Source organism: Leptinotarsa decemlineata, unplaced genomic scaffold (assembly GCF_025532065.1).
Source record: "Leptinotarsa decemlineata unplaced genomic scaffold, Ldec_3_MD MMD2_tig00000199_RagTag_RagTag, whole genome shotgun sequence".
NCBI lineage: Eukaryota > Metazoa > Arthropoda > Insecta > Coleoptera > Chrysomelidae > Leptinotarsa > Leptinotarsa decemlineata.
The window spans coordinates 8,028,609-8,056,382 of record NW_027412544.1 but is presented as its reverse complement, the minus strand read 5'-3'; the positions used below and the strand labels follow the sequence as shown (position 1 = coordinate 8,056,382).

Here is a 27,774-nt window from a genome sequence, read left to right as displayed (position 1 = left end):
TATATATATATATATATATATATATATATATATATATATATATCTTCATAGAGTGCACTGTATGAACTTTTGTTCATAAACTATAACAACTGTATCATCTTCTGAAATCAACACCCTGTAAAGTGAAACACCAGCAATGGGCTTGTTTCATGCTATGGAAAATGATACTGGTTTGCTTATAGACTGATCGAGTTAGCGGTATATTATACTTATCAAGCCTAATCGGTCCCATGATCTCTCTATATTTGCAGAAAAAAGAACAATTCGAAAAGCAAGAATTAAAATTGGCCGTGTGTCTGTTGACCAATAAAATTGGCCGTGTCTGGAGCGGAGTTGCCAAGTGTATTGGCGTTTAATATCCAATCACAGATCTGATGATCTAATTTGACAGACGCCATTTTTGTTGTTATTGTTGTCAACTCGGTGTGAAAACAACTGTTACAATTACCTAATTGAAGGACGTTTTTTTTGTGAAAAGTAGGTCTCGGCGGGTGCCTATTTTACTGCATATTCCGTGTTATTTGTTTACATTCCGAAAAATATTTTTCAGGTTATTTTTGGATTGAATTTTACCATTACTACCTTGGCCGAGCTATATCAAAACTTTCCATCCTTCGATAAAATACAAAGTCTGAAATGAATATAAATAAAAGGGACCTACTAAATATACCACCTACCGTTTCAATTTTCCATTCTTTATTTCGGTAGGTACCTAAGTATTGCATATTTTTCAAGTAAAATTCATCGATCACTTCAAAATCGATTCTTGGTAAGTTGTCGGAGTCAGCTTTAACAAAACTAGGCTCAACATTCATTTTGAAATTATTTTGACAAAAATACGAAGTTATGTGTAGAAACCATCGACATTAGAAAGAGCACATTTTCGCATACACTACAGAGAGCACTGGCTGACTGGATGACAATATGGCTAATATACCAGTAACGTTGAATTTCTTATTTTTGGTGGGTGGCATGAATGCATAATTATTGGGGTTCATGAACATTTGAAATCCATTCGAAAATACAGCTCGTTAAATTCTATTTAGAATCATATTTAGATATAACTTGTACTATATCAGTTATCAAGGCAAATTCTATTGTCCATTTTTATGGTCAATTCGTGGAATCGAGCAAACTTATTATTGTATATTTATTTGTTTGCTGGCTTCATTCCTAATAAAAATGAATGAATAATTATAAGAAATTTCAATTGATCGTTCATTTTCTCAGAAAAATAGACTACTCATATCACAATTCATCGGTTTATTCGGCATTAAAAATGTATGTCATATCGGATCCATTCTGCTCATTTCAACTGCTCGTTTCAACTTTTTCTCAGCTGACAGTTCGCGTAGGAACAATTCGTTTTTTCATGGAGTTTAGTTTGTGTGTGTTTTGAAAGTGTTTTAGAGATATATTTGGATATTAATATAGTGCATTCTTGTGCTGATTTTAATTGTGCGGAAAAGCACAAGAAAACAGAAAGCGCATTGGTTTATAGATGAGTTATTTCATATAATGAGTTTAGTTTCCCAAAGGATAAAACGATGAAAAAAAGTATGATACATTTTACTACATTAAATGTTATCATATAATTAAAGGTATTACCTCAGAAGCTTTTGTTGGATCAGTTCGAGTACTATCAATTCTGTCAATACTTGACCTCATCCAACCTTCCTCTCAAGTTTTGGAAGATTCAACAGATTACCCAAGCGAGCTTATAATGTTTGAATTCAGTAGCAATATTAGAAAGAGGTATGTATGTAGGAATCTTTTTTTTTTATAATAAATTGTAGTTATACAGATTGAGGATTGTAGAATAAATTGAATATTTGAAATGATTCTTTAATCCAGTTTGATATATTTTTTGATTTTCATAACTGTATATTATTAAATAATACATAAAATCATAGTTTAGGTAAATCTCTTGTGATCTTTCGACTTTGTGTACTGATTTCAGATAAACAGGGTGTCCCTGGACTTCCTCTTTTCCTCTCGGGAATGTATAGATGGGGTCAAAATATCACCAGTACTTCATATAACTTTTTTTCCTGAAAGTCTTCGTAACCAAGTTACGGGCCCTCGAAGTTACAAAATGAAAAATGTTTTTCTTTGATAACTTTTCAAGTGAATATTCAAAATCATCCAAATTTTGGTAATTGACTAAACAAATGAATTCCGTCGATGAGCTTTCATGCAGGAGTCAGTTGTTTTGCTACAATGTCAGGAACGGACTACCCTCGATGGTCCACACCCCAAAACTTTGAAATGACAGATATTTTTCAATATTTCTCAACAAAATAAGGTTACTTGGACAATTTTATGAATAAAAGTACTCGTGTGGAAAGTCGATCGGAGCAACGAGTCTTGATAAAAATGTAGTTTCACTCGACGACATCAAACCCGCTCGTCCACCATTATTTGAAATGAATAATTATCAAAGCAGAAATAATAATGATAACGTTAATTCAACAACATTTATCCTGAGATGTCTACCATTATTCGAAAATATTAGTTTTTAAGGAAAATGGAAATGATAGGTAAAATGTTCATAACGAATTTTTATAATGCAAACACGTTTAACTAACGAAACTCAAGAGCAAACAGAAATGAAAAATCCGCTACAGAAACTGCTCGATATGACCACCTTCTCTCTTTATACATTTTCTTCTAGAACGGATGGTCCTATAAGATGGTTTCCTATGATACCAGCCCAAACATTCACGTTGAATTTCCGTTGGTGTTTGGTTTGCAATATCCCATGGGGATTTTCTTCGGCCCATATATGGAGATTATGAGAGTTGATAACTCCATCTCTACTGAAACCTGCTTCATCAGTGAATAAAACTCGATTAATAAAAGTCATATCCTCTCTTTGCCTATCCATGAACCAATTGGCATATTCCAGTCGTGCTGGAAAATCTTGAGGTGTCATGGCATGTACCTTCTGGATGTGAAATGGGTGGAGCAGTTGTTCCCTAATTATTCTATGAATAGTGGACTTGGATGTATGGAACTGTTCTGATAGATTTCTGATGCTCATTGAAGGATCATCAGCGACGGCTTCCAAAATATTTTCCTCCAATACAACGGTACGTACAGTCCTAGGAGCGCCCTCACCTCCTTGTTTTGGCAAAACTGTACCTACAATAATATCGAAATAAAACAACGTGCTCAAATTAATTATCAATTATTACATACCTGTCTCCCTCAAGCTGCGATCGACACGCTCGAATGTTTCTCTTGACGGTACCGTTCGATTGGGAAAATGCTCGGAATACAGACGACGAGCTTCTGCAGCATTACAAAATGCTCGTCCATAAAATACATGCATATCTGCATATTCATTGAATGTAAACTGTTCGGCCATATCAAAAAAATTCAAAATATCCTATAGAATATTGACAATACAATGATAGTCATATGACAACGCACCACTCAACAAAACAAAATCGCATTCCAGTTTCTCATTTTTTATCAAAACTTTCTTAAAGGTTTTTTTTGTCAACATCTGTGAAAGAAATGGAACATAATTATTCCCTGGATATTTTTCACCTGATCATGTGCAGCCGTTTTTGTAGTTCATTCGTTTGCTTTTTATTAGTATAGTAAATATTTTTTCCGATGTGCGTTTTTTCAGCTAAATTTAGATTCGTATTGAAGAATTTCTCCCATAAAATTATAATTATCAGTGAAACTCCTCAACAGTTTAGCTGTGAAGAAGAATTTGAAACATTCGAATGTTGAGTTTCATGAGATTCAGATAACTGATCAACACGAAACGTGATTATTCCACACGTATTATGTACATACAAAATATGGAATGAATTCGATATTTCATAGTAGAGTAGCTTGTTAGTTTAAAAACACCACGAATCTACAGAACTTGATATTTCTATTGAAAAAATATCTGCTATCACAATTGTGACTTAAACTTCCATATAGGTACTGTACTTTTTGTTTACGACTTCATTTTAGCATATTTTGTATTATTCCTGTTATAAATGTTGTTGAATTAACGTTATCATTATTATTTCTGCTTTGATAATTATTCATTTCAAATAATGGTGGACGAGCGGGTTTGATGTCGTCGAGTAGAACTACATTTTTATCAAGACTCGTTGCTCCGATCGACTTTCCACACGAGTACTTTTATTCATAAAATTGTCCAAGTAACCTTATTTTGTTGAAAAATATTGAAAAATATCTGTCATTTCAAAGTTTTGGGGTGTGGACCATCGGGGGTAGTCCGTTCCTGACTTTGTAGCAAAACAACTGACTCCTGCATGAAAGCTCATCGACGTAATTCATTTGTTTAGTCAATTACCAAAATTTGGATGATTTTGAATATTCACTTGAAAAGTTATCAAAGTAAAACATTTTTCATTTTGTAACTTCGAGGGCCCGTAACTTGGTTACGAAGACTTTTAGGAAAAAAAGTTATATGAAGTACTGGTGATATTTTGACCCCATCTATACATTCCCGAGAGGAAACGAGGAAGTCCAGGGACACCCTGTATAACTTATTTCCAAACATGATTTTTCGTGTACATTTTATTCCATGTGGAAAATTTTTCATTAATTGAAACGTTAACGGGTTCATATACACTTCCATAATTGAATTGATAATTGAAGGCTTTGTAAATTTTACGATTTGGCAATGTTGGTTATTTTTATTGTTCCTATTGGTCAATCGAACAAGAAACGGAAATAGGGTCGTGACGTCACCACCCTACCACATTCGATTTTCAATAATTAATTACGGGAAAACTACGGTACTACGGTACTACGGTACAGAGAGCTGAAACAAAGTGCACTGTTTTGCAATTTGAAATTTCTAACAAGTGAACTATAAACCAAAAATCATGAAACAAGCTCATTTGAATTTCTGCGTTACACAGAATATTTAAAAGTAATCATGGAAAATACAAATTCATTAATTCCACTCACTTTCATTTTTTGCATCTGTTTTCGTCATATTGTAAGGGATCCATAAACTCCATTTCCACGCGGTGATTGAAAGATTCCCCATTATTTATATTTTTACTTTCATGCCGGTGCCAGCGGCTTATAATTATGCCATCAGAAACGGAGTTGGTAATTTCGAGAGATATTTCAAAGCTCTTATATAAGAAAAGGGTTTATGTGCGAATTTCTGAGAATTGTTATTCGAGGCAATCAAGACAAAAGGACGTTATGTGATGTAACCGCAAAAGTGTCGTTTACTGAGTAGCAGGAAATACAATTCCAGAGGCAGACCCTTGAGTGTGATTTCTTTTTTGAACGGTATCTTTAGCTTGCCCTGTTTGTTTGTTTGTTCGCTTATTTATTCATTTGTTTGGGTCAAATTCAGTAATTGAAGTTGGACCCTCTGTCGACTGATTGATCTGATATTTGGTACACATGTATTGTCATCAGTTTTGATGACAATACAATCTAAATTCTGAATTATTATAAATCTAAGATTTACAAAGTGGCTGGCTGATTACATATTTTTTACAACTACTGCAATATGGGTATCAAATGACAGGGCTTGATTGACTATTAGAATAGTGGTACACTTTGATATACTTTGAAGAAGGTGTGACTTCGAAATGGTCGCAGCTACAAAATGGTGGATCACATATTTTTTTACAACTACCTCAATATGGGTATCAAATGACAGGGCTTGACTAGTACTATACTCGTAGTAGTTCACTATGAAAAAGATGCAAATCCAGGATAATCCATACAAAGAATCTTGTCAACTCAGAATCGGAATAAAAGCATCGATTTCCCACCCAAGTTAGGATTTTGTATCGTGTCAAGGACTGTCTGGCGTTGGGATGGCTGACGTCGTTAGCGATACACTACCCAAGTTAAGGTAAAAGGTACAAACGTGCCGAGAACTATGTGGCATTAGGATGGATGAAAATTTGAAACTGAAAAACTTGAAGATAAAATGATTAAAAAAAAATTTATTAAACGGTTTCATTAAAAAATGTACTAAAATCTGACAAATAAATCAATAGGCAAAATATTTACTCAGGTTAGGCTACGCCCAACGATTCCATCATTTTTTTATCTGATCAATACAAGAGATTGCTGAGGAGAGTGGTGTCATGACTGCTACCTAGGACATTTCGAATTATTTTTTAGTTTTTAGTACGTTTTCAATAAAACCGTTCAACATAAAACATTTTGTTTTACTTATTTTCCGATACTGGCACTTATTAGATGATGGTGTCACACAGACGATATTCTCTGAGTTTTCGCGAGAATTTCAACTTGGCTTTCGTGTTTTGGACGGAGTAACCCTCGACATACGGGTCTGGACAGTTGTGTTGGCACTTGTCACACATGAATATCAACTGTGAAAAAAGATATAAGCCACTTTGCGACCAGAAAAAGAAAAAAGTAAAAAAGACAATTTATTTTCTAATGAGCACCCATGTAAAATCATTTTGCTGCTCCAGAATAAAGTTTATACTATGCCATATCTGCGGTGTTAGGTTAGGTTAGGTTGGGTTAGGTTAGGTTAGGTTAGGTTAGGTTAGGTCTTGTATGTTTAAGAAGTTAACGAAGAAAGCTGCGGTGTTAGCGAAACGCGTCTAGAAATAAAAATATTTGTGAAAATTGTTTGAATATTGTCGTGGTTGTTGTTATTAATTTTCATCAAGTAACGGTTCAGTCCATTCATAACTATATATATGATCCAAGGTTTTAATTTTGTGGCACGCCAAAGGAAGACAAGTAAAGATTTGGCTGATAGCCTCCAATTAAAAAATACTGTATGCAATTAAATATGTAGGTTAGGTTAGGTCCAAAATGAGTGGGTCTATTCGACCCTCCACCGAAACCCGCAAGGGTTTATTGTGGCTCACACCCATTCACACTCGGCCAAACAAACCCAGCTTCTTAACGAAGCCGATTAGTTTGTATGGTGAGTTGACTTTCAGGTCAGATGGTAAGAGTACGGATCTGCCGAACTCAAAGAACCTGATTCGGTCCCCAGCGGGGCAGGCACAAAGTATATGCTCTGTTGACTAGGTAGTTGGATAGTCAAGTTGCAAGATTCCCACCTTGATACCACGACAACCTTCCCATATGAGGGTTTTTGCACGTCAGCTACACCTGACGATGCCTTAGATTCGGCCGTGCAGGGCTTTTTCGCCCCTGGTTTTGGTGAATTATCACTTGAGCGCAAACGTTCGCTAACCTGCTTATGGGGATTTGTTCCCCCACCTGAGACAGATTCTGCGTACGCCGCTCAAGTATTTGGTGCAAGGCGGTTTTATAAGGTACCCCGCTTTCGAGGAGACGACTCAGTCCACAAAACAGCCACACATAGAACGGTAACGGCAATGTTTACGACAGAACCACTTTTCTCAGCGCCTCCAGTGTTTGGCAGCCGAACCTAAGAGATATAGCGCGAAATTCAAATAGTGGTTGTTCGCATTTTACTTTTTTGTTGAAACTTTTCCTAGAGATCAATTACCCTAACACCAAACTGATATTTTTGCACTCGACGCGCGTTTCGCTAACAAGGTTAGCATCTTCAGAAGAAGAGAATTGATACAGTATCAATTTTCTTCTCCTGAAGATGCTAACCTTGATAGCAAAACGCGCGTCGAGTGCAAAAATATCAGTTTGGTGTTAGGGAGATTGATCTCTAGGAAAAGTTTCAACTGTTACACCACAGGTTCCAATCTCATCATTTATTGTTATTGTTGCTTCACTACCGGTCAGGTTTTGATTCCACAGAAATCATCTGGGAAAAACCTTGACCAATCAAAAATATCAACAAGTGAAGCAACAATAAATATGTGAACTGAATTACCTCAAATTATGATCAACCATATTTATTTTCAGTTAAATTTGTGTAAATGTGGTAATGAAACTATATGAACTCAGTTCAAAATTTATTGGAAACACGTAAACCTCAACTTACACTAATGTTTTTTCAATAAACGATTCTTTTTCTTCATAAATTTTTCATGAGCAGACAATATAATTGGGTCAATGAAATCGCTGTTTGTCAGAGTGTTCAAAAACCTAATGAATTTTTTATCTCTTCCCCTAGTAACCAAATTGACTTTTCTACACCAAAAATACAAACAGCATCTAACAATCAGATGACAGTTTTGAATCATTGTCAGAATGATCTGGACAGTTGACTAGGTTAAAGGATAGTTGCTCCAGTATTATTTTCCTCAAAATTTGTGAAATATTTGTAAAATTACACAAACGCTTATTCTATTCCTTGTTGGTGTCCGGAAATGACTTTCTTGCTCTTGCTCAAAAGTGGAAGTTGATGGCTGGTTTATATAGCTATTATCACAGCTTCCATGACCTGAAAAATTACATGAATAAATAATTTCTCTTTCTTTCTTTCATATATTGTGTAAAATTAACAATTGGTGTGTATGATGAACATTCCAAGATTTTTCTATTCATATCTTGGGTAACACTGATAATTTCATTTCTGGAAGGTGTACCAAAACAAATTTCTTGCTCAGGTATGGAAGTGGAGGGCTGACACATGTCCTCATATTGTTCTTGGCCTATAAAATGAAATTGCAGCATTTGTATGGATTTTTTTCTTTAAACTACATATATTTTGGAACTACAGTTTTACAATAATTCTTACCTGCCACAGAAGACCTACTCATTCTTGCCATACCTCTTGGTTCTTCGATAGTTTCTGAAAACATATAGAACACTATTATTCAACCACATGATAACATCTCTATTTTTCTGCAAATTCATATAGCAATACTTATGGTGCACTCGATAAGTGGTTAATCAAATTGTTGTTTAATAATGAGAATATGATGAATAAGATATATAAACTAGAATTGCAAGATATCGAAAGGAGTAAGGATTATGCTTACTTACCAGGAAGAAATAAAACAGGTACAGCATGTCGTTTTAAACCTCTTCTGCTAGTAAGTTTATCTTCAACAGCGAAATGTCTGTCACAAACTCGTGAGTTACAATAAATTGTCTCATGGGGTACATTGAAGAGTTCTTTATTGTTTATATTCTTGAGTCAAACATCGAAAACAGCGGGGTCATCTTTGGGAAACCGATGTTGACTACTCTTCCTATCCTCACAAGAAGGAACGCAGCACTTTTTTCGATATCGTTTATTTTCGGAAGTACTCATTACGATAAATAAAAATATGAAACTGACAGTACACAAGCAAAAACACAATTTCAAAAGGAAAACAGTCCCAAACCATATTTATACATTATTATCACAACAAAACTAACGGACGTCCTACCTAATTTAAGTTCATTCTTCTTCTGTAAACAGTATTTTGAATCATGCGCGCGCAGAAGGCACGTGATTCATTACAGAAAACTGGAGAAAACCCCGATAGTGTCGCCATCCCTGGTTTGGCAGCCGCGTAACATATAACCAAGTGTTGCTATTTAACTTACATTTCTATGTGTGGCTGTTTTGTGACTCAGTCATTTCCTGGCTGCACCACCAAACCGTTTTTTTTTTAATTCAGTTGTTGGATCAGGAGTTGGGGAGTTGAAAAGCTCTCGCTACTAAACTAAATTTACAGGGAGGTCAGTTGGAGTCGTAAACTCGACATCCATCTCCTCTGTAGACTCTCTCCTGAACTAAATTTACAAGGAGGTCAGTTGGAGTCGTAAACTCGACATCCATCTCCTCTGTAGACTCACTCCTGAACTAAATTTACAGGGAGGTCAGTTGGAGTCGTAAACTCGATATCCATCTCCTCTATAGACTCAGCATCAGAAAGAATTTTTAAGTTTACTCTGTTCATGAAAGTCCCACGAGTAGCTAGGGAAAGAAGGTCAAACATGGCAGAGCCTCGCATTACCGTGACAAGGCGTTGCTACGACGAGAGGGCGCACGGTATCTCGAAGGTTCCGAACCACAAGTGATTCTGTCATGTGAAAGATGAACAAGGACAGCCAACCCGCCATATCTGCGGAGAACGTGAATTTTAGAAAATATAGTCGGGAAAAACTAGTTTTGTACTAACCACATTCACATTCACATTCACAACGATGTCACAACGTTGCAGAAATGGAATACTCTTCTCGACGCACGTTTCACCAACCAAGTTGGCATCTTCAGGAGATAGAGGAAACTCAATTGAAAGATCAATTGAAACTAAAGTCACACGAATTATATTTTTCGTAAATATAAAACAAAATGTATTCTGGAAAACTATGAAGACATTGTTTTCAGCAGGAATAGCATTCGAGGGTATTTTGCATTTAGTACTAATGCTTAACTTGATATTTTTCTGCAAAATTGTCGGTTTTCCCAGGATATGTTTTCACTTTATGTATGTGAATGAACTATAGATGAAAGTACTTCTATCGATCTACTTAAAAAACGTTATTCAATTAGGAAAATGCGATATAGTCCATTATATTACTCATTCAATACATTAAGGAAATTATACTTTTCACAAAATGAATGGTGTATTCAAATTGTTTCATTAAGAAATTGTTCTGTTTGCAATACTCCACCTGATCAAAGCTTAGTGAGGTTATTTTCCAAGTAATCTAAATGATAATATGATATAATGAGATTTCTAATTTTTATATTCATATTAACGATATACTATTTCTTCTGGTATTGAAAACTGGAGTTTTTCATTGATGTGTTTGAGATCAGCAAGAGAGATTCTTTACGTTTTTCGTTTTTTCCAACTTGTCTTTCGTTGACGAAATTTTCCACATTTCCTAAAATAATTTCTGTATTATCATAGTTAATTTCAGTTATCTCATATGTGTGATAATGTTTTATTACCAAACCAATGTCATTAAGCGTCCTCTTATAAACTCTTTCGGATATGCATTTTCCTTCAGAAAATTTTCAATTAGTTCCTCTTCTAGCCCCAACTATATTTTTTTTGACACTGGGTATTATAATTTTATTTTTCCAATCATTCAATTTATTTATAGAAAAAAAAATATAAATACGATAAGTTACTGACTGATTTAAGTCTTCAGAGGTTTATCTCAATAAGTAACTCATCGTAGGGGATTTTTCAGTTCACCCTTTGTTATACTTGAACAGATTCTTTTTTGACCTATATTTATTCATTTTTCAGATTATGGAAAGTAAGTAACTCATAAAACATTATTTTATTATTCAGTTTCACCTGTCCCGGTGTTTGTAATACAATCTTGCTAAACCTGATCTTCTTCCTAGTGTCAGATTGAGATGAAATGTAGCAAATTTCTTTGGTCCTAGTGACATTGCAGGATCAGCTTAATGTCACCATTTTAATCCAATATTGTGGGCGGCACAAAATAACCATTCATCATTTCCACAGTGACCAATATGATATGGGAATCAAATGAAAGGGCTGATAAATTAATGAATTTCATTTGATTTGAAGCTTATTCTTTCAACAATATAAAGAATATAATTTTTTTCTACTATTGATTTATTTCACTGTATTTCACCGTGCATACTACTTTCAACTCCAAATATACACAGTCTCAACCATTCAATCGGGCATACGATTTGTTTATAGTATGTTTACGAAATAATACTTTTCGGAAATTCAACCTTTCATATCCTTTATTTTTTTATTCTTAATCTTATCTTTTCAATACTAATTGTTTTCCGAGTTTCATTACGGTTCTCAAAAAAAAATTGTAAATCATGCAAAACTGCGCTTCTTTCTACTGTCGATATTGATTTCAAGAAGTTGGCGCCTCAAATGGAAAACACTAGCATACATGAGTTGTCTAATATAACCCTGTCATATATTTGTCAAAGCGACTGATTGAAATCTCTGCGAAGTAGTTCGAAAGTTTGACAAGCAATTATCTGAAACTATAAGTCACCGATATACGAAATAGAACTTTAGTTCAGTTCATGTCAGTTTTCATTTATTGAGTTTCGAAGTGGTTATTGGGTCCTATCAGATGGATGAAATAAGCAGATGTAACGAATATAGTTGCTATCCTTGTTTTTTCGCATTTCAAACTGCCGTTGATTAACAATAATACTGTTTATAATAGGGGAGCCCAAGCGGGGATTTCCGGATTTACTGAAGCGTGGCAGATTAATATACAGGGGATAACTGTTATGTACCTCCACCAAATATGAGCCCCATATATAAAGCCCCCGGTGATTAGTAAAACAGATTAAGGTAGGGTGAGTTAATTACCTGCTAAAAAGTGTATATTTCAGTAATCTGACAATTTGAGAGTGACGTAAAGAAAGGGGAGGGCAGCAAAGTTGTAAAAAAATAACGTCATTTCGACATTCTCGAGCGTAGCTAATTTTTTTTTTATTTTGAAGGAAATAATTCAAGGATAACGAAAAATATATAATCTGACGATTTCCGCGAGCCGAAATAACAAAAATTCGTCGATAAAGTTTAATGCGTGCAGCTGTGTGATACCTATATTTCCCTCTCCGGGTTTCTATTCCCGTATTCTCTATTCACTTTTTCTCTATCTATTACTCTCTCACTCCGTCCCCACTCTAAATTATGTGGCCATGACGCCATCACAGCTAATCACAGACTCGTTCGTGATGAAGATGATGATTAATTAATCAATTAATTGATGGATGTAACCGTTACTACGTGGTAGGAAATCATAATGAAGAAAAGAGAAATTAAACTTTCTATGTTTTTACCACTTTTATTTGTAACTAACGTTACTGCAGTTTCGTCCTATAAGTACATTTTCAAACTTATACAATACTAGTATTATGTTGCTGTATCGCTGCTTTTCCAATGTTTTGGCAGAATCAGAATCAACGAACTTAAGCGTGCGCAGCGTTATAGAACAGTGCTTTCAAAAAATTGTTCTACAGCGCCATCTAGTGGCGAGTTACAGACCTTCTCTATGAAAAATCACTCATACATGTCAAGTTTCATCACGATCGGTTGAGCGATGTGGCGATGAAGTTTATCACTTACCAACCAACCAACCAACAAACATCCATTTTCATATATTAGATATAAGTTTGAAAATGTATTTGTAGGACGAAACTGCAGTAACGTTAGTTACAAATGAAAGTTGTAAAAACATAGGCAGTTTCATTAACCTTTTATTCAATAATCAATCAATTGATTATGAAAAATTAAATTTTTTTGAGCATTTTTTTAAAATTATTTTTTATAAATACAAGTATTCTACTTAAGAAACATGCACTTATTTATTCGCATGCTATTTACTGAGATTTTCAATCAATTGAGTTCAATGAATTGAAAAAAAACAATTGTTTTTGTCAGATTAAGCGAATCCCTCTAGATAATTGTCAGATTATGAGACAGCACGTCTAAAACTCAAAGATGAACCATATATATCTTAATCTGACGCGCTTGAGTATTTCAAAATGACGAATTTTTTTGCACATAATAATGGCCGCGAGTTTGCGTCAGATCGAAATCGTCAGATTATTGAATGAGAGCTTTTTTTTATTGCACTTAACACCCCCATAGAAAATCTGACGCGCTCGATTAAATTTTTTTTCTTTTCACTTTTAACCCTTACATATCATCACCCACGTCATGCAAACGATCAGATTAACATACCAACATAATTAAAAATACGTAGCACATTGATGCTATCAATATCTGACGCGCTCGAGTATGTCCATGCAACAGTATTTTTTTACATATTTGAAAATCTATAGCCGCTTCCCCCACCGATGAAAAGGTATATATTTTATAAAAATTTTTTCTTCTTATCCTCTAAGCTTGGCAACCTAAAACCCCTAGTTTATAATAATGCAAGGTAAGGTAAGGTAATGCAGAGAGGTAAGGTAAGGTATTCATTTTTCAACGTTCACGAAAAGGTAAAGTATAAAGAATTGCCGTAGTGATTATAGGTTTTGGTAATTTTTGAGCTGGCAGGATTGCATAAACAAATATTGACTTTTCATATTCTTGACAGCAGCAATCATTCATATGAATAAATAATAATTGTCATTTCTATAATATTATGGAAGACGCATATTTTATATCGTTAATAGAACAATACCCAAATTTCACAATGTGACGTTCAAGTTTATCTGCTGACATTACCTTTACACCATTCGGATATATCCGTCAAAGTTCGTAGTATGGCGCTTTTTGATTGGCCGGAGGTAAGAACGCAACGCAGAAAGTTGAAACCCCTAGTTTATAAAAAGGCAAGGTAACGAGGTAAGGTAAGGTAAGAAAGTTGAAGTATTGAGAAAACCCACTTGCGTTCTAGATAAAAAGTAAAGTAAGGTAACGTCGGTAAGGCAAGGTAAAAAGTTGGCTGATTTCAACTTTTTGCGTTTCGTGCTTTCCTCCGACCAATTAGAAAGCGCCATACTACGAACTTTGACGGATATATCCGAATGGTGTAAAGGTAATGTCACCAGATAAACTTAAACGTCACATTGTGAAATTTGATTTTTCTTTTGATGGATATAAATACAAAAATTGCCGCGATCGTGTCAATAGTAAGTGTGACTCAGGGGCAATTTCAGTTATTTGAAAGAATGAAAAATGATGAAGATCAATTTTTGTACACAAGAATGAACAAAATATGTTTTGAACATTTAGTGAAATTGTTAGCGCCTTCATTGTTCGATATCTCCAGAAGAGAAATTGGCTATAACACTCCAGTAAAGTGAATTGTTGAAATTAAAAATATATAGAAATGAAAGTTATTTATTTCATATGAGTGATTGCTGCTGTCAAGATTATGGAAATGGAATGTCAATATTTGTTTATGTATTCTTGCCAACCCAAAAATTATCAAAACCTATAATCACTTTGGCAAATTATTCATACTTTACTTTTTCGTGAACGTCAAAAAATGAATACCTTACCTTACCTTGCATTATTATAAACTAGGGGTAATATGTCTCAATGACGCTCTAGTAAATCCCCATTTTGCATCGTGGGCTCCCCTGCTATTAGATAGTGACAATATATGCAAACATTTTCAATGCAAAGGGTGAGAAATAGGTGATATGATAAAAATGAGGTATATTCTGTATTCTGCATTATCTTTATTACCAGCTCCACGCATATGAAAACTATTTATGGAGCGAATATCGAGTTGCAAATCACTACATATTGAGAAACAAAGCCCCCTTGGCTCGTCTGTCGTCTTTTCAATTTGCATCTCGGTTGGTAGGAAGTGACACAAACATCCCAGTACCGAAAACCGAACTAGGTTTATTAATGCTCGCAACAACTGCAAACTTAAAATAAATAAAAGCGAATAACTTTACAATCAGATAATTAGGTTTAAACTGCTTGCCAATCCTTACGGATCTAGATACTTCTAGTCGATAGGTAAAGCTGTTAATCAAAACTTTACAAAATCCACAATTCCACCACTATAGCAACAGCTATAGAAAAAGCAAATCTACTAGCTGAATAATTTGCGTTATTCATCAGTCAATTTTCTGGGAAAGACCCCAAACTAGAATCCATAATGCCGGAAATTACTTATCGACAATGTCTAGTCAGGCGAATGTTGAAACAGCTGAATATCAACTAGGCGTCTGGTCCTACGAAGTGCCCGTTGTCGTACTTAAAAAGTGGGCCAATAAACTCGCACCAGTATTTTGCAGACTTTTCTCAACCTGTCTTACAACGAAGGAAATTTTTCTTCTTGTTGGAAGATTGCTCGTGTAGAGTCTATTTCCAAAAAGAGCAAGAAAAATCTTTCAAATACATAACTATAAACCAGTTGCTCCAGTTGATTTGCTATCAGTGATATCAAAAATCATGAAGAAATCCGTATATCACCATATCCTTAAATATTTGGAAGGTTTTCATGTCTTGAGCGATCATTATTATGACTTTCGGAAACAAAGATCAACAGGCGACGTTTCATCGTATGTAAATATATTTGGAATAACGCAATCGAGAAACATGGATAGTCAGAAGCTGTTGCGCTTGATATTTCTAAGGCCTTTGACCGTGTGTGGCATAATGGTTTCCTGGCCAAACTTCGATGCTATGGTTTGTCTGATCATTTTTAAGTATGGCTCTCTAGCTTCCTGAAAGAACGTTTCCTGCAAGTGGCCGTCGATGGATATCTCTAGAAAACTTTCACTATCAACGCTGGTGTTCCTCAGAGATCCATATAGTCTCCAACTTTTTTTATCGTATATCAAAGACAATCCAATATATTGATACGCTTGTTTCCATTTGGATTTCCGGACATCCACTGTGGATGCACATCTTCACACTGACAGCAGGAGGTTGCATACCTTAATAAGGATCTGGAGGTGACATCAAATTGGAGTAAAAATAACCAGATTCAATTTAGTGTCACGAAAACACAGACATCGGTTTTCTCCAAAAAAGATAAATGTCTCCGAACCGGATATAAAACTATCAGGACAGCTAATTCCACATTCTGCTTCGATGAGTTTGTTGTGTGTTAAAATGGGCACCAATTTTAACACACAATGATGTCGCTGAAATTGCAAAGGCTACTTCTCAATAGTTTGGAACATTATTCCCAACTTGAAAATTGTACACACCTCAGCAACTTCCGATGCTTTATGAAGCTCAGATCCGACCTTTTTTGTATCGTTCTCATGTATAGAGCTCCGCCCCTAAGCATACCCTGAAGTTGCTGGATTCAATCCAGATAAGAGCCACCCACCTAGTTGAAATCACGAACATGACTTTCATCCTTGATAGTCTGGAACATCGAAAAAAGGTTGGAGATTTGTTACTCTTTTATAGATACTTCCACGGCTGGTGTTGAACTGACTTGGCACATTTGATTCCACCAATCAGAAAATCAGAAATACGCAACTGATTATGACTGATCAACTCAGTATAGCTCAAACTTCACTGTTCAAGAACTGCGTTTATGTAAAATAAACTTCCTGAGAACGAATATATTTCCAAAACACTTTATTTTGAGATTTTCAAAACAAATTGAAACAAATTGAGAAGACTGAGATAGACTAGGAAACTTGCTAATACCGGGTAGATTTTATGATAAGAGATTCTACAGACTTAGAATTGGCATCAGAGTGACTGGTGATCATTATCTGTACTAGGAAAACAACAAACTAGAAAATATTTCATGAAGATAAGGAAATCTAGAAACAATACAGCCCTGAGAAGTTCTAACAGTGACTTATGGAGAAGTCAATGCAAGGATGTTGAACAAACTCAAGTATGAGCTTCTCGAGTATGAGCTTCTTCGGCAACACTTTCCCGAGTGACAATTTATACTTCTAACACCGGAATCTTGGAAAAAAACTGGAAGTCCCTGAATGAGAATCTAGACAGAAATAGCTGGTGGAAAAAAATGAATTTGAAGAAAGTCAAACAAACGTATTTCAACCTTATAAGTCGTGATGCTGCAGTAATGCTCTAAACAGGGGCCGGAACCACTACTTAAAATATTGTGTGTTATTCTCAGAACAGCTTTGGCTCTAGGATACAAACCACAAATACAGAGACTAATTAGGATTGATTCCGAAATCTATCATGTATCACGTATTTTACAGTAAAGACATTAGAAGAACTACTTGACAGGTGTATTAGGGACATGACTCTGAATAAAGACTTATATGGCTACAGATCAGGTATGTTGAAAAAAATGCCTTCATGTCGGGTCAGAATGAACTTACAAGAACAAGGAAGTGCTTTTAGCTGCTTTCTTGGATATGAGAGCGCATTTGATGATACGTCCCTAGAATCAATCATCCAGGCGTCGAAAAGAAGGAGTATCGACGACATAACCTGCAGGTGGCTCAAAGGAAGTATACACGACCATAAATAATAATAATAATGTTTATTTATCAAAAAAATACAATATTGAATATATCAGTAGTGCTTGAGAGATGCATAAATAAACAATGGCATCACTGAAGAAACAATCGCAAGATTGCTCCTTGTGCGTGATATAGCCTCTAGAAAAGATTCAAAAAAATCACAAAAAAACATTCATGTAGCACATAATACAATATTTAAAATATCACAATGATTGGTTGTCAGTTTCATGCAAGATATTACATGATATAAATATCACAGTCGAGTCGGTAAAAGCGTCGCATCCAGATCAAGTGAATAACACAATCGGTTTGAAATCTCAGTGAAACATAATATACACATTCACATTACAAATTATCTAAATATCACCAATAGATGGTTAACAGTTTTATGCAAGGTATCACATGAGATAAATATCACAGTCGGTAAAAAGTCACATCTAGATTCTTATTAGAGATATATGTCATTGTCTTTTGAATATGACAAACAATTTGTTAAAACTTATAAATTATAACAGGTTTGAATTTTTGCACTTTTTACAGTAAAATAATTTTTTGGAATAGATCTCTGTCATAACTATTTAGCCAATTTTTTACTTGTTTCTTGAATTTAATGTAGTTTTGACTAGTTTTTATGGTTTTAGGTAGTAAATCCCAAGTTTTTTATGGAAGGAAACTTGTTAGGCATGTTTGTATTTATTGTGACTATGTTTCACATAGTAGAAAATTATTAGTAGTTTGTCAGATTATGTTGAAATATTATTTTTCCATTTTCATTTTGAATGATATTTTTCTGACATAGTTGAAGCATTATAAACATTAGAGTGGTTCTGAATCTGGAATTCAGTTGTTATTTCACGCAGCTGGAGGCTACATCATTATTTCATTTAAATTTTCATCACACCGTTTTCAATAAACGGGCAAAGTTAATAAATTATTAACAGAGATATATGAATGAGTATTGTAATAGACCACAATAAAATAATTTCCTCAACAAATCACTTTTCACTGGCAATCTTCCGTTCGTAAATCTACCCTTTTCGCTGTCACATTCAAATAAATGTTCCCATTGAATCCCTGAAAGAGCAATTCCGTGTAATAAATGCTTTGAAATGCACTTCATTGACCTTACGGACACCGTGATAATAGCGAAGAAATGTAATAAGAGATGGCAATTTCACTTCACGATAGGTTTGAGGAGTGAATATATTTGAAGGGAAATGAAGACGAGGGACCCTAATTTCCAAATTGAATATTTTCTGCTCAGGACGCTATCCATTAAATAAAAGCATTTTTTGCCTTAATTATATTCTAAAGAAAATGTTGTGATGGAATTGATGTGGACTTTGGAAAAATTGTATCATAAGAAAAAATGCAATCAAGTCAAAATACTTTTAGATTATATAGGTATTGTAACAAAGGGACCAAGACAGCTCGTCCTTACTCATGCGCATGGGAGGTACGGTATGACAATGGGAAACTGTTTCATGGACAACCTAATGAAATACAAAGTAGTAAAGGGAATTGTTGAAATGGATATCATTAGAAGATAGGAGAAGAAACGCAATAATAACAGGAAACTGCAATGACTCCCAAATAGTTTTCAGCCCATTTGGTCAATTCAGATTACTATGGATAACTCTCGAAGTATTGGGCTTATTGGAATATATCGTTAAATGTTTAAATTTCACTCTACTCTCTACTTTACTCAATATTTTAAAAATTTGGTCGATAGATATATATATATATATATATATATATATATATATATATATATATATAAATATATATCTGTATATATATATATATATATATACATATATATATATATATATATATATATATATATATATATATATATATATATATATAGCTGTTTCGTTGTTCTTGGGTTTTGAATTCTCTTGGAAAGTGGAAAAGTTTTTTCAATTAAGTGTCAACACGTTTCGACCCTGGCTAGAGGCTTTTTCAATTTTGGATATTTCACTTGTTTCCTGAAATAGAATACAATTTTTGTATTACTGTTGTTTTTTTTTTAATTTCAAACTTGAGGAGTGCCAGAAGATGACAGTACTACCAACTGTCGAAAGCGTTCGCAGATAATTAATAGAAGATATAAAGCTTCAAATCTTTTTTGTAGGATTATATATATATATATATATATATATATATATATATACATATATATATATATATATATATATATATATATATATATATATATATATATAAATTGAAGGACTAGCTTAGCTTAGATGCAGTAACACTTTCCAGCAATATCTATTCAGATGCTTGTCTCAAATCTATTGATAGAAATGGGGACGTATTAGTCATAAAACCGATTTTTTCCAACTTATGAATTCACTTTTCAATATCACATATTTTTCATTCAATAGAACAATTCATTAACAAACTTTTGGTACTTCAATGGGAGATAATAAGTTTAGCTCCATTTTAGCAGCATATGTTATAAATGATCTGTTAGACTTGGTCTTATAGGTTATTCCTTTCAACCTTTTCTTCATAAAAAAATATGTCGATGGCAGTATTATTTTCCTTCCTCAAGATGAAATGTCTGAGATTATGGACTTTTCCAATAGTTATAACTCTTATATACAGTTCACCATCGAAACTGAAAACAATGAGCAATGGGTTCCGTTCCTGGATACTGAGGTAATCAGAACACTCGATTATATCCTTCTCATAGATTGGTATCGCAAGCCTATCAGTTCTGGTAGGATCTTGAACTACTGGTGATACCATGATCAGTCAACGAGAATGAACTTGGTCAAAAATTCCATCAAAAAAAAAATTTGGAGATATTTTTCCAATTATTTACCAATAACTCTTACCCAGATCCTCTATTTGCGAAGATCTTATTTGGTACGTCATCCTTTGACGTTCAATTTGATAATGACAACCAGTTGGATAGAAATTCGTTACAATCAAACAGTATCACAATTGGGACTGATCCACCTCCAATTCCTATAGTTTTCATTTCTTTACCATACATCAGTGATATGACATCTGAGTTATGCAGACTCTTCAAGAATTTATATGCAAAAATAGCTTTCCAAACCATCCTAACCATAAATAAATTGTTTTCAAAACTTGAGGATTAAACTCCTATAAATTTCCAATCTTAATTAGTTCATTCCATATCATGTAAGAATTGTAGTAGTGAATATATTGGTCAAACATCAAAACTACTTAACGATAGAATCACTTCACATAAATGTGATAGTAGATTACATCCTGAGAGATGTGATCTCAACAATCATGTTTTTAAAGAAGGTCATAATATGGTCTATAATGCAACCAAAATTCTCATTTCAAGGAATGGAATAATTTCTTGAATTTTACGATATATATAGACCCGAGTATCATTTTGTTCAAAAAATCTTCGCTCCCTTCTTGCATAAAACTAAAATGAATATATACCCAAACATAAATCTTGGTGTGAATTCAGCTTCCAACATAATATCCGATACACTACCAACGAAAGCAAATTTCGTTGTCCAATTTCACACCCATATTACACCGACCGATTGCATACCACCTTTTTGTAAAAAACGCAAAAAGCTCTTCGCCAAAGAGAGATAAAAATTCTCATCTATGACGTATACATTGCGCACTGGCGAACCAAACTACAAGGGGCGGCACTAGGGCATTGCAGATCAATAACGCACTTGAGCAGTCCGCTTGATACCATTTTCCATCGAGATGTATGTGAGGAGGAAAGAGAAGGACGATCGCAATACAGACTTGAATATACATGATGCAATTTCAATTTCAAAACCAGAAACTAGAAATATACTAGAAGCTCATTTGGAAGCTATACAGTGTCATCGATAAAGTCCGCATCAAATGGGAAACTTTTTTATTTATCGTTTTATGTGAAATTTGATTTTGGCAGTAGATTTTGCTTAAGAAATGATGTCAAATGGCGTCTACAAAATAGGTCACGTGATTTCCTTAACCTGTCAAAATTGACATTTAAAAAAAGAAACATCGAAAAATGACATTATTCTTCAAAATATCCAAAAATATCAAAGGATAAAAACATTTTCTTTTGTAATTTTATACCCACACACCAAGTTTCAAACCCATAATAAGTATTTTATATTTTCACTATTTTTCCGCACTCCTGCTTTTTCTACTCATCAAAATTTAAGCACACCTGTACTAAATCATTTATTTTAACTAAACTCGTCACCGAATTTCTTTTTTTGTAATATAATAATATTTTAAGAGCCTCATTGATGTTAAAAACAAATTTTGAAAAATTAAAGTTGTCAAACTTGATGCAAAGTTCATCTAGTTTCAACGGGGCTTTCAAAACTATACAGTACTTGAGTTTTTTAATGAGCAAATGGCCTCACAATATGAATTAGAACAAAACGGAACATTAGGAAACATCATTTCGTGATTCTTGAAGCCCATTCAATAAAAGAAAAAAAACTCATAGTATTTACATTTACCTACTCCGCTATCAACACTAATTTAAAAAAACTGGGTAGGCTGTGAAAAAATATGAAACTACATAATGTGTTTTAGAAAACGTCACTGTCACTGAATAAATTAATGCCCGTTAGTTCAATGTAATGTATGAAAATTAAAATAATATGTTATCTTTACAAGAAAAAATTGAAATTGTGCTAATTTGTGGTGAAAACACATTGCATCGACAAGTGGCTGATATTTTTAACGCAAGACATCCTGGTAGACATGTACAGCAATCCACTGTAAGTAGGATTTTAAAAAAAATTAAACTGACTGGTTCAGTTGAAAATACTTTTCAAAAACGTCATAATCCATCACGCAATAATGATGAGGTTCAGTTGGCTGTCTGCCTGGATGTTATTGAACAGGGAAAATCAAGTATTACCAATATTGTAGATAGAACTGGCGTTAAAAGAGAAAGCGTAAGAGCAATTTTACATAAAAATAAATTCAAACCCTACAAACCCAAATTTATAAATACCTTAAAGGAAAGAGATTTCGATGTTCGACTAGATTTCTCTTTCTGGTACCAAGGAGAAGTAGAATTAAACAGAAAATTTCCTTACAAAATCCTATGGACCGACGAAGCTACCTTCACATCGAACGGCGTAGTCAGTTCCCAGAATTGTAGGTGGTGGGCTCAGGAAAATCCTCATTTTGTGATAGAATGTCGGGACCAATATTCATTTAAAACAAATGTGTGGTGCGGTGTTTTAAATAATCAGGTAATGGGACCAATCTTTTTTAGACACAATTTAACTTCTCAGGATTATTTGCAATTTCTAAATACTGAGATCAGTGATATAGTGGACAATATGCCGGTTGAAATAAGACACAGTCTGTGGTATCAATGTGACGGGGCTCCTATTCATAGTTCAAGACAAGTCAAAGAGAAACTATTAGAAATGTTTAGGGGCAAAGTTATTGGGCGAAATAAGGAGCAAATATGGCCGCCTAGGTCGCCAGATTTAACCCCACTAGATTTTTTCTTGTGGGGTTACTTAAAACAAATCTTTTATAAACAAAGACCTTTACGTGACGTGAATCACCTAGAAACTGTTATGAGAAACTCTATTTTAAACATAAACCCTGTGAGTATCAGCAACTCAATAAAAGATGTATCAAGAAGGACAATTATCTGCATAGAACGCGATGGAAGACATACAGAAATGTAGTGTATTTAATGTCGTGAGTCTTTTTTTCGTGTTTTTTGCTATTAGGTATAGGTACATGTTTATTTTCAGTTCCTTTTAATTAAGATGAAATTCCACTGTATTTTTTGTTAAAACAACAATAAACACTCTAAGATATTGTTTCCTAATGTTGCGTTTTGTTCTAATTCATATTGTGAGGCCATTTGCTCATTAAAAAACTCAAGTACTGTATACTTTGGAAAGCCCCGTTGAAACTAGATGAACTTTGCATCAAGTTTGACAACTTTTATTTTTCAAAATTTGTTTTTAACATCAAAGAGGCTCTTAAAATATTATTATATTACAAAAAAAGAAATTCGGTGACGAGTTCAGTTAAAATAAATGAGTTAGTACAGGTGTGCTTAAATTTTGATAAGTAGAAAAAGCAGGAATGCGGAAAAATAGTGAAAATATAAAATACTTATTATGGGTTTGAAACTTGGTGTGTGGGTATAAAATTACAAAAGAAAATGTGTTTAACCTTTGATATTTTTGGATATTTTGAAGAATAATGTCATTTTTCGATGTTTCTTTTTTTAAATGTCAATTTTGACAGGTTAAGGAAATCACGTGACCTATTTTGTAGACGCCATTTGACATCATTTCTTAAGCAAAATCTACTGCCAAAATCAAACTTCACATAAAACGATAAATAAAAAAGTTTCCCATTTGATGCGGACTTAATCGGTGACACTGTATACCTGTATACTTCGGTTATATAGAAATGTTGATACTATGATATGTGGTGCAGCCATTAATTATAGAAACAGGTTATAAAAATGTTCAAAATCGATTCAACTGATACAATTTTCACCATAGTGAAAATTAATAACAGTAAGTGTTGACACGGATTCTCATTGAGTATTGGCAAATTCTAGCTAATAAATCTGCCCTCCTGTGACAAAAATAGCTCTGAAGTTCTGGAGAGACTGTATTCTAAGAAAATATGAGGTGTTTTTCAAGTGATCCAGAGGAATGCAGGAAAACATATATGAACCCTTCATGTATTAATTATACAGATTTTCATGAAGACGAACATCACTGCAAGAAAATCCTTTAGACACCCTTGAAGAGACGCGAAAGAAGTAATCACATTGGAGTCGAATCAATGCAGATATATTCATTTGGAAAAACAATTTCTGTAATATCATTCAGAGTTCTAGATTCATTGAGTTTAACAACGAATCGACGAGTAGCTTCAATTTTCTGCCTACTTCTGACATATATTGCCCTCAGTGGAATCAAATGACTTCCATCAGTCGAACAATCATGATATGCTTATTGGGGAATTCCATACATGAGCAAGTATACTGAATAAGGCATCAAAAGTTGTTGGTGAGTAAACAACTGTCGAGGTTGAGTTTCCTCAACGACATAGATTCCACGTTGTCATTTCATACGATACTTCTTTGACATTGTTTGAATCCGATTGAGCCTGGTTGACTATGTAAACTCCTCTGCATATTATTTTTCTATGAGAATTTTCAATATATTTCATAATTTTTTGTTCAACAACAGTCTTTACGTTATCAAGAGTCTCGTGAAAAAAATATCATTCCAAAAATCTCTTTTTGGGAAAAATAGTTTTAGGTTTTCTACTACTCCATCTTGATACAAAAAAAGTGGGAATCTTCCAAAGAAAGGGAGAAAGCAATCGATTTTTAAAAAAGTACCTCTAATCATAGATATGTAGATCATGCAAAGAAGTAACTTTCAGATACAAACTGGAAGAAAAAACCCTCCTGAAACAGCTACTTTCATATAAACACTGAATTACATGAAAGAAAAATTCTTTGGAAAGAAATACTTTCATATGAACACTGAATTAAACAAAAAGCACTTTCATCTAGTCAGTTTGTATTTCAAACATTTGTTTTGAATTTTAATCAGATATCATTCAAAAGATTATTACACAATATACTAAATGAAAGATAAAACTTTCACTTGCATGGAACACTAGTTGACCTATAAGTAGTTTCTAATCATCACATACGATTAGGGATTCTAACAATCTAAATGTCTTGAAGTGACATGACTTTAAAACGATAACAAATTTAGACAATGCATGTTCAACTTTTTATATTCCACAACACCTAAATATGGTTCATCAATACCTGGTAGAACAACCTGGAATATAAAAAAGCAGTTCCATAAAGAACAATCAGATAATGCATTGTTGGGTTGATTCTCTCAATATGAGTACTGAAAATGAATTTCAATCAAGTTCATTCATTCAATCTCATCAAAGATTCATAAGTTTTCAAAAAAAAATCACGTTTTGGATGTACAGCTTGGGAAACGAAAGTCCAACAAGCAATCAAGGTAATGAACCAGAGAATCGTGAATGAGAATATGAGAAATGAATGCAGATGTTTACTTAAAAGAACATAATCATCAGGTTATTATGTATGAAACAACAACAAATGAAATGGATATCGTTATCGGTATTCAGACTACTTTATTATTTACCACTGAGTGGCTATAGCAAGTGATATTTTGTATTGCAGACTAAAGTTTTTTCTATTGGAGTTTCCTGCTACTTGGTCGAACATAAGTCTTTCGAGGGCACTGGTGAGGGGCGTTGAAATTCTGTACACTATTGTATCTTCAGTGAAGGTGAAGTGAAAACTATTGAAAATTTGATATAGTATCAAATTACTTATTCGCATTGAAACACCCGAAATAGTTCACTACTCGGATATCCATTGAACATGGATGGATGTTCAACTACCTGACGTACTCGAAAAAAACGTCAGGATATCCAATTGATGTACTTCAATCGACGAGTACATAAAAGTGCATTTCTTCCCCCCCTTTTATTTTTTAAACGGGTCAACCCAAAAAATTGAAATTTGGGATAATGAAATTAATCCATGAATATTTTATTTTGAAGTGAAATTGACAGATAAAACTATCAAGATGGCGACTGGGCGCCATCTGGGAAAAATCAAATGGAAAGGGGGGTCTTGTGACACATCTTTTTGAAGCTCCTAACAAATGCTTCACAACTCTAGAATAAAATGTCAATATTTTCAACTGTTACAAAGCGGCGGAACTTTTAATAATTGTCTGAATACATTGACTTTTAACTACATAATATGAGGTAATAAGCTTGTGGTCAGTTCAGAAGATGCTCGAAATGGTTGCCTTGAACTTCTTGACATATGAACAGCCTATCCGATATTTCACACCGAACATTTTCGAACACAGTAACGTCAATATCTCTACAAATATTTATTATTTTCTGTCGTATATCCAATATTGAAGCAGGTTCAGTTTCTTACACGTTTTGCTTCAAATAGCCCCATAAATCTGGCGATATTGACTTCATATTCTAGGGTTATAAAGTATTCGTCAGGAACTTTGAAATGATGTGTCACATGACCCCCCTTTCTATTTAATGTTTTTTCCCAGATGGCGCCCAGTCGCCATCTTTAAAGTTTCATTTGTCAATTTTACTTCAAAATAAAATATTCATGCATTAATTTCATTATCCCAAATTTCAATTTTTTGAGTTGACCCGTTCAAAAAATAAAAGGGACGGACATTAAAGAAATGCACTGTATATCTCATAGATATTCGACTTGAATGTCTGATGGTTATTCTTTGATCACGTTACAAAATATTATTTTCATTTAAAACATTATTGTTTGCAGCAGGTCAATATGCAAGAAAACTTTTATAACTTAAAAACAATGTGGGTACAATGACATTTTCAGAATACAATTTCAAAAATCATTGAGAAAATAAATATTTTAAAATGTATTTCGAAATTACTTCCCTGGCTGATACCACGCTGGATATTGAATTTAATCCGACCCAGACATTTTGGTGTCTGGCTAGGATCTTTCCTGTACTGACGAAAAGTAATACCTTGAAACCGCGGTCTGCAGGTGATCTTCTTGAATAATTTCAGCATGGTACTGCTGTTGTATGAACGAAAAACATCTGTGAGACTAGTATTTGTGAGGAATCTTTCATAAATGTCTATCGGATGAATATGTTTGATTTCAAAAACGAATATTCCGAAATAAATTTCGACAATAATCTTCCCTAACTACATACACAACTATTTTTTCGGCTAATTTCACGCTGGATATTGAATTATATCCAACAGAAATTTATGCAAGCTACCTCACAGAGTAGAGGAGTATTTTTTACAATTTTGAGGAGACGTAGGTATACGTACAGAAAAAAGACTGTCATAATTTCATAACGTATGAATAAATTCGACACAAGCAACACTTCTTATCCCATTTTTTGTGAATAATTACAGATAGGGCGCCAGTTGAATTTTCCCAGAAAAATACCATATTGGATAGGTAAAAAACCAGCTGTAGTATA

The 27,774-nt window shown here is 33.9% G+C and overlaps 1 protein-coding gene and 1 long non-coding RNA gene across 2 annotated transcripts in view; one reads left to right on the top strand and one right to left on the bottom strand.

The window, feature by feature from the left end:
* The window catches only part of futsch, a 254,871-nt gene that overhangs the window by 45,328 nt on the left and 181,769 nt on the right, over nucleotides 1-27,774 (top strand). The gene's annotated exons all lie outside the window — the stretch shown is intronic.
* LOC141481500 (uncharacterized) lies at nucleotides 8,408-9,370 on the bottom strand. The gene is made up of 3 exons (XR_012465023.1): nucleotides 8,878-9,370; nucleotides 8,630-8,683; nucleotides 8,408-8,543 (listed from the first exon to the last, which is right to left on the bottom strand). It is a non-coding gene; the product is annotated as an uncharacterized lncRNA (long non-coding RNA).